Genomic DNA, 15,559 nt, shown 5'->3' with positions numbered 1-15,559 from the left:
AAGTGGTGGTGGTATAGTGGTGAGCATAGCTCCCTCCCCAGCCGTTGACCACGGTTTGATTCCCTGCCCTTGCAGTTGTCTTCTGTTTAGCGATTTGAAATTTGTGTGGTTTTTCGATACTTTAGAAATGTCAAAGTAAACATGTTTGTAGGGTAAAGAGAACAAGCTTTGATCAGGCTAAAGAAAATGCGCTAGGAAAAGAGTCAAGAGTTGTTGGCTTTAAACAATCACGGCTCTAAAGGACCTTCATTCAATCGTTAGGTGTGGCCTCCTAATGATCGTCATCTTCCTGGGGATGTATGAAAGCCACTACAGCAATGGAGTCTGACACTGCTTACTCTGTTGGAGCAGGTCTTTACATGAACAAGTGGGGATCCGAGAGTCCTTGACAGCCAAATCTGCAAATTCTTCTTTAAAGGGATTGAAGACGGCTCTATTTCCTATTCCCATGTGTATGGCTTGCATTGGTGTGCAACCAGAGTTGTATCTCAGTGGTACATGGCATGTGTTGCATGTAGAAGGCCCTGGGATTAATCCCTGGCATCTCCATATGCTTTTAAAAATGCCAGTCTGTTTATTTCTCACTTGTGAGAGAGCGGATCTGATTCAGGTTGAGGTTGATCCGGGTTTTAAAGTTGCAATAAGTTTCATGAAAGAAGCTAATGTACTAAATCTATACTGTCAACGGTCAATGAATCTCTGCAACAAGCGCAGCATCTGAACCAATATTCAGCGCACTGCAGACAAGAGCCAACTATCTTTGAAACTTAACGAAACTCTTTCAACTAAAAAGAAGTCCATTTGACATGACTTACCTTCCAGACCCGGATGACTGAGACTCTTTACTGACTTGTACTGTATACTCTACCGATTAGATTTTTTAAGGGAATGAAAATAAAATGCTTTTGAAGCGATGGTGGTATAGTGGTGAGCATAGCTGCCTTCCAAACAGTTGACCCGGGTTCGATTCCCGGCCATCGCAGTTGTCTTCTATTTAGCGATTTGAAAATTGTGCGGTCTTTCGGTACTTTCGAAATCTCAAAGTAAGCATCTTCTCTAGAGTGAAGAGATCAAACTTTGAACAGGATCAAGAAAATGCGCTAGGAAAAGAGTCAAGAGTTGTTGTTTTCAAACAATCACGGCTCTAAATGACCTTCATTCCATCGTTAAGTTTGGCCTCCTAATGATTGTCATCTTCCTGGGGATGTATGAAAACCACTACAGCAATGGTGTCTGACACTGCTTACTCTGTTGGAACGGGTCTTTACATGAACAAGTAGGGATCCGAGAGTCCTTGACAGCCAAATCTGCAAATGCTTCTTTAAAGGTGTTGAAGACGGCTCTTTTTCCTATTCCCATGTGTATGGCTTATGTGCCAGTGCAACTGGGGATGTAGCTCAGTGGTAGAGCGCATGCTTTGCATGTATGAGGCCCTGGGTTCAATCCCCAGCATCTCCACGTGCTTTAACAAAACGATAGTGGCTTTGTTTCTCAGCTGAGAGTGGAAAATAACTGACTTGGGCTTGCTTCATGACCATGGCAAGGCAATGTGACTGGGTGAACTAGCCAACTATCTTTGAGAACATTTTAACGACAAAGAAGTCCATTTGACATGACTTACCTGCCAGACCCTGGGATCAATTCCTGGCATCTCCATGTACTTAAAAAATGACAGTCTGTTTATTCGACACCTGTGAGAGAGTGGATCTCATTCAGGCTGAGGTTCATCTGGGTTTTCAAGTTGCAAAAATTTGAATGACTGTGCCTCCTTGTCTTCCAACTATGCCCAGCTAACTATTGCTCTACCCACTGCCAATTACCTGGATTACGTGTGTTGAGACAGTCACCAATTGGAAGAGAACATTATGCTTTGCCTTATCCCACCCCACCCTAAACTAAGATGCTATCTTTAAGCTCTGATTGGCTGAACAAACCTGATCCAGGTAGTAGGTATTGTGTACAGCCGAAATTGTCAGAAAACAAGCAAGACGAGGGTCCTTGACAACCAAGTCTGGGAATGCTTGCTTACGGGTATTTGAGACTGCTCTATTTCCACCTCCCATGTGATCTTAATCTGTCATGATGTTGGGGATGTAGCTCAGTGGTAGAGCGCATGCTTTGCATGTATGAGGGTTCAATCCCCGGTATCTCCATGTGCTTTAACTAAATGACAGTCTGTTTGTTTCTCACCTGAGAGTGGAAAATGAGTGTCTTGGGCTTACTTCATGACCGTTGCAAGGCAATGTGACTGGGTGCACTAGCCAACTATCTTTGAAACTAAAATGAAGTCCATTTACCTTTGACTTGCCTTCCATCTCCATGTACTTTTAAAAATGACAGTCTGTTTATATGTCACCTGTGAGAGAGCGGATCTGATTCAGGTTGAGGTTCATCCGGGTTTTCAAGTTGGAAAAATTTTCATGACTGATCAGTCAGAATCTTTACGGACTTGTACTGTATACTTTACCAATTTGATTTCTTAAGAGAATAAAAAAAAGGTGCGTTTGAAGTGGTGGTGGTATAGTGGTGAGCATAGCTCCCTCCCCAGCTGTTGACCACGGTTTGATTCCCTGCCCTTGCAGTTGTCTTCTGTTTAGCGATTTGAAATTTGTGTGGTTTTTCGATACTTTAGAAATGTCAAAGTAAACATGTTTGTAGGGTAAAGAGAACAAGCTTTGATCAGGCTAAAGAAAATGCGCTAGGAAAAGAGTCAAGAGTTGTTGGCTTTAAACAATCACGGCTCTAAATGACCTTCATTCCATCGTTAGGTGTGACCTCCTAATGATCGTCATCTTCCTGGGGATGTATGAAAGCCACTACAGCAATGGTGTCTGACACTGCTTACTCTGTTGGAGCGGGTCTTTACATGAACAAGTAGGGATCCAAGAGTCCTTGACAGCCAAATCTGCAAATTCTTCTTTAAAGGGATTGAAGACGGCTCTATTTCCTATTCCCATGTGTATGGCTTGCATTGGTGTGCAACCAGAGTTGTAACTCAGTGGTAGATGGCATGTGTTGCAAGTAGAAGGCCCTGGGATCAATCCCTGGCATCTCCACATGCTTTTAAAAATGCCAGTCTGTTTATTTCTCACTTGTGAGAGAGCGGATCTGATTCAGGTTGAGGTTGATCCGGGTTTTAAAGTTGCAATAAGTTTCATGAAAGAAGCTAATGTACTAAATCTATACTGTCAACGGTCAATGAATCTCTGCAACAAGCGCAGCATCTGAACCAATATTCAGCGCACTGCAGACAAGAGCCAACTATCTTTGAAACTTAACGAAACTCTTTCAACTAAAAAGAAGTCCATTTGACATGACTTACCTTCCAGACCCGGATGACTGAGACTCATTACTGACTTGTACTGTATACTCTACCGATTAGATTTTTTAAGAAAATGAAAATAAAATGCTTTTGAAGCGATGGTGGTATAGTGGTGAGCATAGCTGCCTTCCAAGCAGTTGACCCGGGTTCGATTCCCGGCCATCGCAGTTGTCTTCTATTTAGCGATTTGAAAATTGTGCGGTCTTTCGGTACTTTCGAAATCTCAAAGTAAGCATCTTCTCTAGAGTGAAGAGATCAAACTTTGATCAGGATCAAAAAAATGCGCTAGGAAAAGAGTCAAGAGTTGTTGTTTTCAAACAATCACGGCTCTAAATGACCTTCATTCATTGGTGTCTGACACTGCTTACTTCTTTGGAGCGGGTCTTTACATGAACAAGTAGGGATCCGAGAGTCCTTGACAGCCAAATCTGCAAATGCCAGACCCTGGGATCAATTCCTGGCATCTCCATGTACTTAAAAAATGACAGTCTGTTTATTCGACACCTGTGAGAGAGTGGATCTCATTCAGGCTGAGGTTCATCTGGGTTTTCAAGTTGCAAAAATTTGAATGACTGTGCCTCCTTGTTCTCCAACTATGCCCAGCTAACTATTGCTCTACCCACTGCCAATTACCTATTTAGCGATTTGAAAATTGTGCGGTCTTTCGGTACTTTCGAAATCTCAAAGTAAGCATCTTCTCTAGAGTGAAGAGAACAAGCTTTGATCAGGCTAAAGAAAATGCGCTAGGAAAAGAGTCAAGAGTTGTTGGCTTTAAACAATCACGGCTCTAAAGGACCTTCATTCAATCGTTAGGTGTTGCCTCCTAATGATCGTCATCTTCCTGGGGATGTATGAAAGCCACTACAGCAATGGAGTCTGACACTGCTTACTCTGTTGGAGCAGGTCTTTACATGAACAAGTGGGGATCCGAGAGTCCTTGACAGCCAAATCTGCAAATTCTTCTTTAAAGGGATTGAAGACGGCTCTATTTCCTATTCCCATGTGTATGGCTTGCATTGGTGTGCAACCAGAGTTGTATCTCAGTGGTACATGGCATGTGTTGCATGTAGAAGGCCCTGGGATTAATCCCTGGCATCTCCATATGCTTTTAAAAATTCCAGTCTGTTTATTTCTCACTTGTGAGAGAGCGGATCTGATTCAGGTTGAGGTTGATCCGGGTTTTAAAGTTGCAATAAGTTTCATGAAAGAAGCTAATGTACTAAATCTATACTGTCAACGGTCAATGAATCTCTGCAACAAGCGCAGCATCTGAACCAATATTCAGCGCACTGCAGACAAGAGCCAACTATCTTTGAAACTTAATGAAACTCTTTCAACTAAAAAGAAGTCCATTTGACATGACTTACCTTCCAGACCCGGATGACTGAGACTCTTTACTGACTTGTACTGTATACTCTATCGATTAGATTTTTTAAGGGAATGAAAATAAAATGCTTTTGAAGCGATGGTGGTATAGTGGTGAGCATAGCTGCCTTCCAAGCAGTTGACCCGGGTTCGATTCCCTGCCATCGCAGTTGTCTTCTATTTAGCGATTTGAAAATTGTGCGGTCTTTCGGTACTTTCGAAATCTCAAAGTAAGCATCTTCTCTAGAGTGAAGAGATCAAACTTTGATCAGGATCAAGAAAATGCGCTAGGAAAAGAGTCAAGAGTTGTTGTTTTCAAACAATCACGGCTCTAAATGACCTTCATTCTATCGTTAAGTTTGGCCTCCTAATGATTGTCATCTTCCTGGGGATGTATGAAAACCACTACAGCAATGGTGTCTGACACTGCTTACTCTGTTGGAGCGGGTCTTTACATGAACAAGTAGGGATCCGAGAGTCCTTGACAGCCAAATCTGCAAATGCTTCTTTAAAGGTGTTGAAGACGGCTCTTTTTCCTATTCCCATGTGTATGGCTTATGTGCCAGTGCAACTGGGGATGTAGCTCAGTGGTAGAGCGCATGCTTTACATGTATGAGGCCCTGGGTTCAATCCCCAGCACCTCCACGTGCTTTAACAAAATGATAGTGTCTTTGTTTCTCTGCTGAGAGTGGAAAATAACTGACTTGGGCTTGCTTCATGACCATGGCAAGGCAATGTGACTGGGTGAACTAGCCAACTATCTTTGAGAACATTTCAATGACAAAGAAGTCCATTTGACATGACTTACCTGCCAGACCCTGGGATCAATTCCTGGCATCTCCATGTACTTAAAAAATGACAGTCTGTTTATTCGACACCTGTGAGAGAGTGGATCTCATTCAGGTTGAGGTTCATCTGGGTTTTCAAGTTGCAAAAATTTGAATGACTGTGCCTCCTTGTTTTCCAACTATGCCCAGCTAACTATTGCTCTACCCACTGCCAATTACCTGGATTACGTGTGTTGAGACAGTCACCAATTGGAAGAGAACATTATGCTTTGCCTTATCCCACCCCACCCTAAACTAAGATGCTATCTTTAAGCTCTGATTGGCTGAACAAACCTGATCCAGGTAGTAGGTATTGTGTACAGCCGAAATTGTCAGAAAACAAGCAAGACGAGGGTCCTTGACAACCAAGTCTGGGAATGCTTGCTTACGGGTATTTGAGACTGCTCTATTTCCACCTCCCATGTGATCTTAATCTGTCATGATGTTGGGGATGTAGCTCAGTGGTAGAGCGCATGCTTTGCATGTATGAGGGTTCAATCCCCGGTATCTCCATGTGCTTTAACTAAATGACAGTCTGTTTGTTTCTCACCTGAGAGTGGAAAATGAGTGTCTTGGGCTTACTTCATGACCGTTGCAAGGCAATGTGACTGGGTGCACTAGCCAACTATCTTTGAAACTAAAATGAAGTCCATTTACCTTTGACTTGCCTTCCATCTCCATGTACTTTTAAAAATGACAGTCTGTTTATATGTCACCTGTGAGAGAGCGGATCTGATTCAGGTTGAGGTTCATCCGGGTTTTCAAGTTGGAAAAATTTTCATGACTGATCAGTCAGAATCTTTATTGACTTGTACTGTATACTTTACCAATTTGATTTCTTAAGAGAATTAAAAAAAGGTGCGTTTGAAGTGGTGGTGGTATAGTGGTGAGCATAGCTCCCTCCCCAGCCGTTGACCACGGTTTGATTCCCTGCCCTTGCAGTTGTCTTCTGTTTAGCGATTTGAAATTTGTGTGGTTTTTCGATACTTTAGAAATGTCAAAGTAAACATGTTTGTAGGGTAAAGAGAACAAGCTTTGATCAGGCTAAAGAAAATGCGCTAGGAAAAGAGTCAAGAGTTGTTGGCTTTAAACAATCACGGCTCTAAAGGACCTTCATTCAATCGTTAGGTGTGGCCTCCTAATGATCGTCATCTTCCTGGGGATGTATGAAAGCCACTACAGCAATGGAGTCTGACACTGCTTACTCTGTTGGAGCAGGTCTTTACATGAACAAGTGGGGATCCGAGAGTCCTTGACAGCCAAATCTGCAAATTCTTCTTTAAAGGGATTGAAGACGGCTCTATTTCCTATTCCCATGTGTATGGCTTGCATTGGTGTGCAACCAGAGTTGTATCTCAGTGGTACATGGCATGTGTTGCATGTAGAAGGCCCTGGGATTAATCCCTGGCATCTCCATATGCTTTTAAAAATGCCAGTCTGTTTATTTCTCACTTGTGAGAGAGCGGATCTGATTCAGGTTGAGGTTGATCCGGGTTTTAAAGTTGCAATAAGTTTCATGAAAGAAGCTAATGTACTAAATCTATACTGTCAACGGTCAATGAATCTCTGCAACAAGCGCAGCATCTGAACCAATATTCAGCGCACTGCAGACAAGAGCCAGCTATCTTTGAAACTTAACGAAACTCTTTCAACTAAAAAGAAGTCCATTTGACATGACTTACCTTCCAGACCCGGATGACTGAGACTCTTTACTGACTGATGGTGGTATAGTGGTGAGCATAGCTGCCTTCCAAGCAGTTGACCCGGGTTCGATTCCCGGCCATCGCAGTTGTCTTCTATTTAGCGATTTGAAAATTGTGCGGTCTTTCGGTACTTTCGAAATCTCAAAGTAAGCATCTTCTCTAGAGTGAAGAGATCAAACTTTGATCAGGATCAAGAAAATGCGCTAGGAAAAGAGTCAAGAGTTGTTGTTTTCAAACAATCACGGCTCTAAATGACCTTCATTCTATCGTTAAGTTTGGCCTCCTAATGATTGTCATCTTCCTGGGGATGTATGAAAACCACTACAGCAATGGTGTCTGACACTGCTTACTCTGTTGGAGCGGGTCTTTACATGAACAAGTAGGGATCCGAGAGTCCTTGACAGCCAAATCTGCAAATGCTTCTTTAAAGGTGTTGAAGACGGCTCTTTTTCCTATTCCCATGTGTATGGCTTATGTGCCAGTGCAACTGGGGATGTAGCTCAGTGGTAGAGCGCATGCTTTGCATGTATGAGGCCCTGGGTTCAATCCCCAGCACCTCCACTTACTTTAACAAAATGATAGTGTCTTTGTTTCTCTGCTGAGAGTGGAAAATAACTGACTTGGGCTTGCTTCATGACCATGGCAAGGCAATGTGACTGGGTGAACTAGCCAACTATCTTTGAGAACATTTCAATGACAAAGAAGTCCATTTGACATGACTTACCTGCCAGACCCTGGGATCAATTCCTGGCATCTCCATGTACTTAAAAAATGACAGTCTGTTTATTCGACACCTGTGAGAGAGTGGATCTCATTCAGGTTGAGGTTCATCCGGGTTTTCAAGTTGCAAAAATTTGAATGACTGTGCCTCCTTGTTTTCCAACTATGCCCAGCTAACTATTGCTCTACCCACTGCCAATTACCTGGATTACGTGTGTTGAGACAGTCACCAATTGGAAGAGAACATTATGCTTTGCCTTATCCCACCCCACCCTAAACTAAGATGCTATCTTTAAGCTCTGATTGGCTGAACAAACCTGATCCAGGTAGTAGGTATTGTGTACAGCCGAAATTGTCAGAAAACAAGCAAGACGAGGGTCCTTGACAACCAAGTCTGGGAATGCTTGCTTACGGGTATTTGAGACTGCTCTTTTTCCACTTCCCATGTGATCTTAATCTGTCATGATGTTGGGGATGTAGCTCAGTGGTAGAGCGCATGCTTTGCATGTATGAGGGTTCAATCCCCGGTATCTCCATGTGCTTTAATTAAATGACAGTCTGTTTGTTTCTCACCTGAGAGTGGAAAATGAGTGTCTTGGGCTTACTTCATGACCGTTGCAAGGCAATGTGACTGGGTGCACTAGCCAACTATCTTTGAAACTAAAATGAAGTCCATTTAACATGACTTGCCTTCCATCTCCATGTACTTTTAAAAATGACAGTCTGTTTATATGTCACCTGTGAGAGAGCGGATCTGATTCAGGTTGAGGTTCATCCGGGTTTTCAAGTTGGAAAAATTTTCATGACTGATCAGTCAGAATCTTTACTGACTTCTACTGTATACTTTACCAATTTGATTTCTTAAGAGAATAAAAAAAAGGTGTGTTTGAGGTGGTGGTGGTATAGTGGTGAGCATAGCTCCCTCCCCAGCCGTTGACCACGGTTTGATTCCCTGCCCTTGCAGTTGTCTTCTGTTTAGCGATTTGAAATTTGTGTGGTTTTTCGATACTTTAGAAATGTCAAAGTAAACATGTTTGTAGGGTAAAGAGAACAAGCTTTGATCAGGCTAAAGAAAATGCGCTAGGAAAAGAGTCAAGAGTTGTTGGCTTTAAACAATCACGGCTCTAAATGACCTTCATTCCATCGTTAGGTGTGGCCTCCTAATGATCGTCATCTTCCTGGGGATGTATGAAAGCCACTACAGCAATGGTGTCTGACACTGCTTACTCTGTTAGAGCGAGTCATTACATGAACAAGTAGGGATCCGAGAGTCGTTGACAGCCAAATCTGCAAATTCTTCTTTAAAGGGATTGAAGACGGCTCTATTTCCTATTCCCATGTGTATGGCTTGCATTGGTGTGCAACCAGAGATGTAGCTCAGTGGTAGATGGCATGTGTTGCATGTAAAAGGCCTTGGGATCAATCCCTGGCATCTCCACATGCTTTTAAAAATGCCAGTCTGTTTATTTCTCACTTGTGAGAGAGCGGATCTGATTCAGGTTGAGGTTGATCCGGGTTTTAAAGTTGCAATAAGTTTCATGAAAGAAGCTAATGTTCTAAATCTATACTGTCAACGGTCAATGAATCTCTGCAACAAGCGCAGCATCTGAACCAATATTCAGCGCACTGCAGACAAGAGCCAACTATCTTTGAAATTTAACGAAATTCTTTCAACTAAAAAGAAGTCCATTTGACATGACTTACCTTCCAGACCCGGATGACTGAGACTCTTTACTGACTTGTACTGTATACTCTACCGATTAGATTTTTTAAGAGAATGAAAATAAAGTGCTTTTGAAGCGATGGTGGTATAGTGGTGAGCATAGCTGCCTTCCAAGCAGTTGACCCGGGTTCGATTCCTGGCCATCGCAGTTGTCTTCTATTTAGCGATTTGAAAATGGTGCGGCCTTTCGGTACTTTCGAAATCTCAAAGTAAGCATCTTCTCTAGAGTGAAGAGATCAAACTTTGATCAGGATCAAGAAAATGCGCTAGGAAAAGAGTCAAGAGTTGTTGTTTTCAAACAATCACGGCTCTAAATGACCTTCATTCCATCGTTAGGTGTGGCCTCCTAATGATCGTCATCTTCCTGGGGATGTATGAAAGCCACTACAGCAATGGTGTCTGACACTGCTTACTCTGTTGGAGCGGGTCTTTACATGAACAAGTAGGGATCCGAGAGTCCTTGACAGCCAAATCTGCAAATGCTTCTTTAAAGGTGTTGAAGACGGCTCTTTTTCCTATTCCCATGTGTATGGCTTGCATTGGTGTGCAACCAGAGTTGTATCTCAGTGGTACATGGCATGTGTTGCATGTAGAAGGCCCTGGGATTAATCCCTGGCATCTCCATATGCTTTTAAAAATGCCAGTCTGTTTATTTCTCACTTGTGAGAGAGCGGATCTGATTCAGGTTGAGGTTGATCCGGGTTTTAAAGTTGCAATAAGTTTCATGAAAGAAGCTAATGTACTAAATCTATACTGTCAACGGTCAATGAATCTCTGCAACAAGCGCAGCATCTGAACCAATATTCAGCGCACTGCAGACAAGAGCCAACTATCTTTGAAACTTAACGAAACTCTTTCAACTAAAAAGAAGTCCATTTGACATGACTTACCTTCCAGACCCGGATGACTGAGACTCTTTACCGACTTGTACTGTATACTCTACCGATTAGATTTTTTAAGGGAATGAAAATAAAATGCTTTTGAAGCGATGGTGGTATAGTGGTGAGCATAGCTGCCTTCCAAGCAGTTGACCTGGGTTCGATTCCCGGCCATCGCAGTTGTCTTCTATTTAGCGATTTGAAAATTGTGCGGTCTTTCGGTACTTTCGAAATCTCAAAGTAAGCATCTTCTCTAGAGTGAAGAGATCAAAATTTGATCAGGATCAAGAAAATGCGCTAGGAAAAGAGTCAAGAGTTGTTGTTTTCAAACAATCACGGCTCTAAATGACCTTCATTCCATCGTTAAGTTTGGCCTCCTAATGATTGTCATCTTCCTGGGGATGTATGAAAACCACTACAGCAATGGTGTCTGACACTGCTTACTCTGTTGGAACGGGTCTTTACATGAACAAGTAGGGATCCGAGAGTCCTTGACAGCCAAATCTGCAAATGCTTCTTTAAAGGTGTTGAAGACGGCTCTTTTTCCTATTCCCATGTGTATGGCTTATGTGCCAGTGCAACTGGGGATGTAGCTCAGTGGTAGAGCGCATGCTTTGCATGTATGAGGTCCTGGGTTCAATCCCCAGCATCTCCACGTGCTTTAACAAAACGATAGTGGCTTTGTTTCTCAGCTGAGAGTGGAAAATAACTGACTTGGGCTTGCTTCATGACCATGGCAAGGCAATGTGACTGGGTGAACTAGCCAACTATCTTTGAGAACATTTTAACGACAAAGAAGTCCATTTGACATGACTTACCTGCCAGACCCTGGGATCAATTCCTGGCATCTCCATGTACTTAAAAAATGACAGTCTGTTTATTCGACACCTGTGAGAGAGTGGATCTCATTCAGGCTGAGGTTCATCCGGGTTTTCAAGTTGCAAAAATTTGAATGACTGTGCCTACTTGTCTTCCAACTATGCCCAGATAACTATTGCTCTACCCACTGCCAATTACCTGGATTACGTGTGTTGAGACAGTCACCAATTGGAAGAGAACATTATGCTTTGCCTTATCCCACCCCACCCTAAACTAAGATGCTATCTTTAAGCTCTGATTGGCTGAACAAACCTGATCCAGGTAGTAGGTATTGTGTACAGCCGAAATTGTCAGAAAACAAGCAAGACGAGGGTCCTTGACAACCAAGTCTGGGAATGCTTGCTTACGGGTATTTGAGACTGCTCTATTTCCACTTCCCATGTGATCATAATCTGTCATGATGTTGGGGATGTAGCTCATTGGTAGAGCGCATGCTTTGCATGTATGAGGGTTCAATCCCCGGTATCTCCATGTGCTTTAACTAAATGACAGTCTGTTTGTTTCTCACCTGAGAGTGGAAAATGAGTGTCTTGGGCTTACTTCATGACCGTTGCAAGGCAATGTGACTGGGTGCACTAGCCAACTATCTTTGAAACTAAAATGAAGTCCATTTAACATGACTTGCCTTCCATCTCCATGTACTTTTAAAAATGACAGTCTGTTTATATGTCACCTGTGAGAGAGCGGATCTGATTCAGGTTGAGGTTCATCCGGGTTTTCAAGTTGGAAAAATTTTCATGACTGATCAGTCAGAATATTTACTGACTTGTACTGTATACTTTACCAATTTGATTTCTTAAGAGAATAAAAAAAAGGTGCGTTTGAAGTGGTGGTGGTATAGTGGTGAGCATAGCTCCCTCCCCAGCCGTTGACCACGGTTTGATTCCCTGCCCTTGCAGTTGTCTTCTGTTTAGCGATTTGAAATTTGTGTGGTTTTTCGATACTTTAGAAATGTCAAAGTAAACATGTTTGTAGGGTAAAGAGAACAAGCTTTGATCAGACTAAAGAAAATGCGCTAGGAAAAGAGTCAAGAGTTGTTGGCTTTAAACAATCACGGCTCTAAAGGACCTTCATTCCATCGTTAGGTGTGGCCTCCTAATGATCGTCATCTTCCTGGGGATGTATGAAAGCCACTACAGCAATGGTGTCTGACACTGCTTACTCTGTTGGAGCGGGTCTTTACATGAACAAGTGGGGATCTGAGAGTCCTTGACAGACAAATCTGCAAATTCTTCTTTAAAGGGATTGAAGACGGCTCTATTTCCTATTCCCATGTGTATGGCTTGCATTGGTGTGCAACCAGAGTTGTAGCTCAGTGGTAGATGGCATGTGTTGCATGTAGAAGGCCCTGGGATCAATCCCTGGCATCTCCACATGCTTTTAAAAATGCCAGTCTGTTTATTTCTCACTTGTGAGAGAGCGGATCTGATTCAGGTTGAGGTTGATCCGGGTTTTAAAGTTGCAATAAGTTTCATGAAAGAAGCTAATGTACTAAATCTATACTGTCAACGGTCAATGAATCTCTGCAACAAGCGCAGCATCTGAACCAATATTCAGCGCACTGCAGACAAGAGCCAACTATCTTTGAAACTTAACGAAACTCTTTCAACTAAAAAGAAGTCGATTTGACATGACTTACCTTCCAGACCCGGATGACTGAGACTCATTACTGACTGGTACTATATACTCTACCGATTAGATTTTTTAAGAAAATGAAAATGAAATGCTTTTGAAGCGATGGTGGTATAGTGGTGAGCATAGCTGCCTTCCAAGCAGTTGACACGGGTTCGATTCCCGGCCATCGCAGTTGTCTTCTATTTAGCGATTTGAAAATTGTGCGGTCTTTCGGTACTTTCGAAATCTCAAAGTAAGCATCTTCTCTAGAGTGAAGAGATCAAACTTTGATCAGGATCAAGAAAATGCGCTAGGAAAAGAGTCAAGAGTTGTTGTTTTCAAACAATCACGGCTCTAAATGACCTTCATTCCATCGTTAAGTTTGGCCTCCTAATGATTGTCATCTTCCTGGGGATGTATGAAAACCACTACAGCAATGGTGTCTGACACTGCTTACTCTGTTGGAGCGGGTCTTTACATGAACAAGTAGGGATCCGAGAGTCCTTGACAGCCAAATCTGCAAATGCTTCTTTAAAGGTGTTGAAGACGGCTCTTTTTCCTATTCCCATGTGTATGGCTTATGTGCCAGTGCAACTGGGGATGTAGCTCAGTGGTAGAGCGCATGCTTTGCATGTATGAGGCCCTGGGTTCAATCCCCAGCATCTCCACGTGCTTTAACAAAATGATAGTGTCTTTGTTTCTCAGCTGAGAGTGGAAAATAACTGACTTGGGCTTGCTTCATGACCATGGCAAGGCAATGTGACTGGGTGAACTAGCCAACTATCTTTGAGAACATTTCAACGACAAAGAAGTCCATTTGACGTGACTTACCTGCCAGACCCTGGGATCAATTCCTGGCATCTCCATGTACTTAAAAAATGACAGTCTGTTTATTCGACACCTGTGAGAGAGTGGATCTCATTCAGGCTGAGGTTCATCCGGGTTTTCAAGTTGCAAAAATTTGAATGACTGTGCTTTCTTGTCTTCCAACTATGCCCAGCTAACTATTGCTCTACCCACTGCCAATTACCTGGATTACGTGTGTTGAGACAGTCACCAATTGGAAGAGAACATTATGCTTTGCCTTATCCCACCCCACCCTAAACTAAGATGCTATCTTTAAGCTCTGATTGGCTGAACAAACCTGATCCAGGTAGTAGGTATTGTGTACAGCCGAAATTGTCAGAAAACAAGCAAGACGAGGGTCCTTGACAACCAAGTCTGGGAATGCTTGCTTACGGGTATTTGAGACTGCTCTATTTCCACTTCCCATGTGATCTTAATCTGTCATGATGTTGGGGATGTAGCTCAGTGGTAGAGCGCATGCTTTGCATGTATGAGGGTTCAATCCCCGGTATCTCCATGTGCTTTAATTAAATGACAGTCTGTTTGTTTCTCACCTGAGAGTGGAAAATGAGTGTCTTGGGCTTACTTCATGACCGTTGCAAGGCAATGTGACTGGGTGCACTAGCCAACTATCTTTGAAACTAAAATGAAGTCCATTTAACATGACTTGCCTTCCATCTCCATGTACTTTTAAAAATGACAGTCTGTTTATATGTCACCTGTGAGAGAGCGGATCTGATTCAGGTTGAGGTTCATCCGGGTTTTCAAGTTGGAAAAATTTTCATGACTGATCAGTCAGAATCTTTACTGACTTCTACTGTATACTTTACCAATTTGATTTCTTAAGAGAATAAAAAAAAGGTGTGTTTGAGGTGGTGGTGGTATAGTGGTGAGCATAGCTCCCTCCCCAGCCGTTGACCACGGTTTGATTCCCTGCCCTTGCAGTTGTCTTCTGTTTAGCGATTTGAAATTTGTGTGGTTTTTCGATACTTTAGAAATGTCAAAGTAAACATGTTTGTAGGGTAAAGAGAACAAGCTTTGATCAGGCTAAAGAAAATGCGCTAGGAAAAGAGTCAAGAGTTGTTGGCTTTAAACAATCACGGCTCTAAATGACCTTCATTCCATCGTTAGGTGTGGCCTCCTAATGATCGTCATCTTCCTGGGGATGTATGAAAGCCACTACAGCAATGGTGTCTGACACTGCTTACTCTGTTAGAGCGAGTCTTTACATGAACAAGTAGGGATCCGAGAGTCGTTGACAGCCAAATCTGCAAATTCTTCTTTAAAGGGATTGAAGACGGCTCTATTTCCTATTCCCATGTGTATGGCTTGCATTGGTGTGCAACCAGAGATGTAGCTCAGTGGTAGATGGCATGTGTTGCATGTAAAAGGCCTTGGGATCAATCCCTGGCATCTCCACATGCTTTTAAAAATGCCAGTCTGTTTATTTCTCACTTGTGAGAGAGCGGATCTGATTCAGGTTGAGGTTGATCCGGGTTTTAAAGTTGCAATAAGTTTCATGAAAGAAGCTAATGTTCTAAATCTATACTGTCAACGGTCAATGAATCTCTGCAACAAGCGCAGCATCTAAACCAATATTCAGCGCACTGCAGACAAGAGCCAACTATCTTTGAAACTTAACGAAACTCTTTCAACTAAAAAGAAGTCCATTTGACATGACT

General features: G+C 42.6%; 12 non-coding genes across 12 annotated transcripts; all 12 read left to right on the top strand.

Moving 5' to 3' along the window:
• Nucleotides 1–910: 910 nt before the first annotated feature.
• Nucleotides 911–982, top strand: trnag-ucc (transfer RNA glycine (anticodon UCC)). The gene has a single exon. It is a non-coding gene; the product is annotated as a tRNA-Gly (tRNA).
• Nucleotides 983–1,386: 404 nt separating this feature from the next.
• Nucleotides 1,387–1,458, top strand: trnaa-ugc (transfer RNA alanine (anticodon UGC)). The gene has a single exon. It is a non-coding gene; the product is annotated as a tRNA-Ala (tRNA).
• Nucleotides 1,459–3,417: 1,959 nt separating this feature from the next.
• Nucleotides 3,418–3,489, top strand: trnag-ucc (transfer RNA glycine (anticodon UCC)). Its single transcript has one exon. It is a non-coding gene; the product is annotated as a tRNA-Gly (tRNA).
• A 1,295-nt stretch (nt 3,490–4,784) lies between these two features.
• trnag-ucc (transfer RNA glycine (anticodon UCC)) lies at nt 4,785–4,856 on the top strand. Its single transcript has one exon. It is a non-coding gene; the product is annotated as a tRNA-Gly (tRNA).
• A 404-nt stretch (nt 4,857–5,260) lies between these two features.
• trnav-uac (transfer RNA valine (anticodon UAC)) lies at nt 5,261–5,332 on the top strand. The gene has a single exon. It is a non-coding gene; the product is annotated as a tRNA-Val (tRNA).
• Nucleotides 5,333–7,229: 1,897 nt separating this feature from the next.
• On the top strand, nt 7,230–7,302 carry trnag-ucc (transfer RNA glycine (anticodon UCC)). Its single transcript has one exon. It is a non-coding gene; the product is annotated as a tRNA-Gly (tRNA).
• Nucleotides 7,303–7,706: 404 nt separating this feature from the next.
• Nucleotides 7,707–7,778, top strand: trnaa-ugc (transfer RNA alanine (anticodon UGC)). Its single transcript has one exon. It is a non-coding gene; the product is annotated as a tRNA-Ala (tRNA).
• A 1,958-nt stretch (nt 7,779–9,736) lies between these two features.
• trnag-ucc (transfer RNA glycine (anticodon UCC)) lies at nt 9,737–9,808 on the top strand. The gene has a single exon. It is a non-coding gene; the product is annotated as a tRNA-Gly (tRNA).
• An 837-nt stretch (nt 9,809–10,645) lies between these two features.
• On the top strand, nt 10,646–10,717 carry trnag-ucc (transfer RNA glycine (anticodon UCC)). The gene has a single exon. It is a non-coding gene; the product is annotated as a tRNA-Gly (tRNA).
• A 404-nt stretch (nt 10,718–11,121) lies between these two features.
• On the top strand, nt 11,122–11,193 carry trnaa-ugc (transfer RNA alanine (anticodon UGC)). Its single transcript has one exon. It is a non-coding gene; the product is annotated as a tRNA-Ala (tRNA).
• Nucleotides 11,194–13,151: 1,958 nt separating this feature from the next.
• Nucleotides 13,152–13,223, top strand: trnag-ucc (transfer RNA glycine (anticodon UCC)). Its single transcript has one exon. It is a non-coding gene; the product is annotated as a tRNA-Gly (tRNA).
• A 404-nt stretch (nt 13,224–13,627) lies between these two features.
• Nucleotides 13,628–13,699, top strand: trnaa-ugc (transfer RNA alanine (anticodon UGC)). Its single transcript has one exon. It is a non-coding gene; the product is annotated as a tRNA-Ala (tRNA).
• The last annotated feature ends 1,860 nt before the right edge of the window (nt 13,700–15,559 follow it).

This window comes from Channa argus, unplaced genomic scaffold (genome assembly GCF_033026475.1).
Source record: "Channa argus isolate prfri unplaced genomic scaffold, Channa argus male v1.0 Contig081, whole genome shotgun sequence".
Lineage (NCBI taxonomy): Eukaryota > Metazoa > Chordata > Actinopteri > Anabantiformes > Channidae > Channa > Channa argus.
The sequence above is the reverse complement of the archived record's forward strand: the minus strand, read 5'-3'. Positions and strand labels throughout refer to the sequence as shown.